A 3,615-nucleotide genomic window follows, 5' to 3' on the forward strand; every position below is an offset into this window, starting at 1 on the left:
ATTGTGAGTCGAGCGCCTTATCCACCTGGCCATGCCGGGCCTGACCTGCTTGCACCCCACTCCTTGTGAACGCCCCTGTCAATGTGACTTTAAAGTGATTGGGTCGTTATATTTTGGGAATAAGGTAGTACAAATTATAAACTCCACTATATGTGAGGTAAGCGAAAATTCGTCGAGGGCATTTTTTGTTATTCATGTTAATGTCATAATTCTTTAATGCATTGCCCTTAACGAATATTTCAACTAATCATAGTTAGGACAAATAGTAGAATCGATTTTAAGAACTGCTATGATACCACACAGTGGTTTTCATTCATTTATTGTTAGTATTTTAAATGGTTAACTCGATGGCAACGACGATTATTTGGCGTTTCACAAGTTAATCAATTAATCGTTTATTGTAATTGATTACGATATTGATTTACATTGTTTGCTTATTCATTCACGATCCCGTTTATAACTTGTTTGTTTGTGTTGAATTTCGCGCAAAGCTACACTCGGGCTATCTGCGCTAGCCGTCCCTAATTTAGCAGTGTAAGACTAGAGGGAAGGCAGCTAGTCATCATCACCCACCGCCAACTCTTGGGCTACTCTTTTACCAATGAATAGTGGGATAGGATAAGTATGAAGCTACACAATGGGCTATCTGTGCTCTGCCCACTACGGGTATCGAAATCCGGTTTATAGCGTTGTAAGTCCGCTGACATACCGCGGTGCCACTGAGGGGTCAGTTTATAGCACAGGGAATACTTAGAAGATTATGTATATATGAAACAAACTATATTATATTAAAAACTTTAGATAATATCTCGAATATCAAGGCTGTTATAGTGGAGGCCCATTATATAAACATGTAATAAAATGAAAATAAACGTAATTTCAAGTCTAATACTCCAAATTTAGTAGAAAGATGACATAACATTTAATAAAGCATGATAATATTAGTCGTACCCAGTTAATTTACTAGGTTATTATATCCAAAAGTATTTTTTAAAATATTTAAGAACAAAGTCGTTTCATTATAAGTATTTTCGTTTTAATGAGTCAATAAAATATTAGTTTGTCTGTTAAATGTGAAATAGGCTCAACTCATGTTGAAAAAGTTTTCACTTGACAGCATCGTGTAGAACCTTCCAACCCCGGTGGCTCAGCGGCAAGTCCTAGGGCATATAACGTTAGAAATCTGATCTGGTTTTGATATCCTTGTTGGGCAGAGCAGAGATTGGATAGTTTTGCGGCAAGAAACATACTAACAAACAAAAAAGTATAGAGAGCTGGGTGTGAGTCTGGGAGTTCCATATTCGCGTCCCTTTGCCGCAAAATCACGCTCCGAACATCCTGGCTGGAGGTGCACTATAAGAATGACAATCAAATTCAAATAGTCGGTTAAGGAAGAGTAACCTAAGAGCTGGAGGTGGGTGGTTTGCCTATCTGCCTTTTCTCTACTCGTGTCAGATCATAATTAGGCCTTATTATTAGGTACGGCCGTGCGGAGATGGCCTTGTGTAATAACCTCACGCAAAAATTCTAAAACAATCACATTTGAAACGTTATCTAGATTAGTTTTGATGGCTTTTAGCGTTTTTTTTTGTCTCAAAATATTGGAAAGGTTGGAATTTCGCGCAAAGCTACACGAGAACTATCTGCAATAGCCCTCCCTAATTTAGCAGCGAAAGACTAGACAGAAGGCAGCTAGTCATCACCACCTACCGCCAACTCTTGGGCTACTCTTTTTCCAACGAATATTGAAATTGACCGTCACATTATAACGCCCCCACGGCTGAAAGGACGAGCATGTTTGGTGTGACGGGGATTCGAACCCGCGACCCTAATATTGCGAGTCGAGTGCCCTAACCACCTGGCCATTTCGGGCCGGTTTGCTTTCGTATTTTACTAGTTGTGAAACGAGGTTTTATAAGTTAACAAGACAAAATTAAAACGTCATAAATCAATAACACAAAACTTAATCTAAACAATTTATAAAGGTGTTCGAGTGCACCTATTTAGAAATTGTCTCCTGATAATGTTAGGTAAACCTCGCGAAAAGTTAGTGTTTAAAAAAATGTTTTTTAAAATAGCTACAAGTTTATCCATAAGTAAATAAATCCATGTATTTCTGCTCTAATCATTTCGTGTAAATACGTAAAAATTGTGTTGAAAAGTATATACAACAGAGCTCGTTTTTATTTTTATTCCAACGAAAGCTTTCATTTAAAGTTTTAAACCATATATAGAGTCATGTTGAGAGTGTATTTTGTTTAGGCTTGAAATAAACTTTGAAATTACATTTCATTAAAAACTAAATACTTAACAGAAAATTCATATTATATGCAGTATATTTAGATACAGAACATTTTCAGAACTTGGTTTGTTTACTGTTAAGCACAAATCTACACAATAGGCTACCTGCGCTGTGCCCATCACGGTATCGAAACCCGGTTTACACACTTACCGTCGTGCCACTGATGTGGGGGGGGGGGGTTATAACTTGGGCAAAATTTGGGTCGATGGGAAACTGAAGATTAGTGTATAAATGTTAATTTTAACTAACTGTGGAATTTGGAGAGGACGAGTGTAAGTTTTATTTAACAACATTGATTAGAAAGACAGGTAAAACCCTAACACTTTGGACGGGTCCGTATATCGGAATTGCAATGGTTTTATCTTTTATTTCAATACGATTTTCTAAATATGATCCTTCCCTTTATTACTGTTATGGAAGTTTTAGTACCTAGGTTGAGCAATTACAAATAAGTTCTTTACTACGAATTGATTTTAAGCCTGATATACTTTCAAACTTTAAAAGAAGAAAAAAAACCAACTTCATTTTATGAATTACCCATAATTAAAAATAAACAGCTTCCAATTTACCTGTTAGACGATAACAAACACATTCTTTTTTTTTTTTTTTTGTCTTGAGCAACAACAAACTCAACTTTTCATTGTTGCAATATACTTGAATGCTGACCTGAGGCTGAACGATTTCTAGCAGTGGCAGGAGGATTTAATTAAGGTATTAAACAACCTTTAAGGTTTTTATATGTGATACATTAGTAGTGAAACTTGTCACCACAACTTCTTTCAGCTGTTGTTTCGCGTTCGATGACTTCTTGGTTAAATGACTACTAAGACTTAAAAAAAAGATATTTATTAGGCCGTATTTCAATATTGAAGGGAGATGCCTTTTTTTCTTCTTCTTTTGTATTCTTGAGTCGGTGAGATTCAGGACACTTTGGACGCACGTGACTGACATTGTAGTTTCGTATAGAATAGACACCAACATGAAGGACATTTTTATAAGTAACACGTCACGCTATGAATGAGAAACAATTGAAACTAATATATTATTCGTACTTTTGTGCTTTCTCTATAATTCACAACTGAATAGATAGTTGTGCTGGTTGATGTACTGGAGGCATGAGAGTGAAAGATGTTATAAAGTTTGTGCACTTGATTCATCTTCCTTCAATATCAGTCACTAATATATAAATAAGACTGAGTTATATAAGAGTGAAAGATGTTATAAAGTTTGTGCACTTGATTCATCTTCCTTTAATATCAGTCACTAATATATAAATAAGACTGAGTTATATAAGAGTGAAAGATGTTATAAAG

The 3,615-nt window shown here is 35.7% G+C and overlaps 1 long non-coding RNA gene across 1 annotated transcript in view; it reads left to right on the forward strand.

The window, feature by feature from the left end:
* The window catches only part of LOC111085758, a 90,491-nt gene that overhangs the window by 25,592 nt on the left and 61,284 nt on the right, over window positions 1-3,615 (forward strand). The window lies entirely within an intron of this gene.

This window comes from Limulus polyphemus, unplaced genomic scaffold, assembly GCF_000517525.1.
Source record: "Limulus polyphemus unplaced genomic scaffold, Limulus_polyphemus-2.1.2 Scaffold597, whole genome shotgun sequence".
NCBI classification, from domain to species: Eukaryota; Metazoa; Arthropoda; class Merostomata; order Xiphosura; family Limulidae; genus Limulus; species Limulus polyphemus.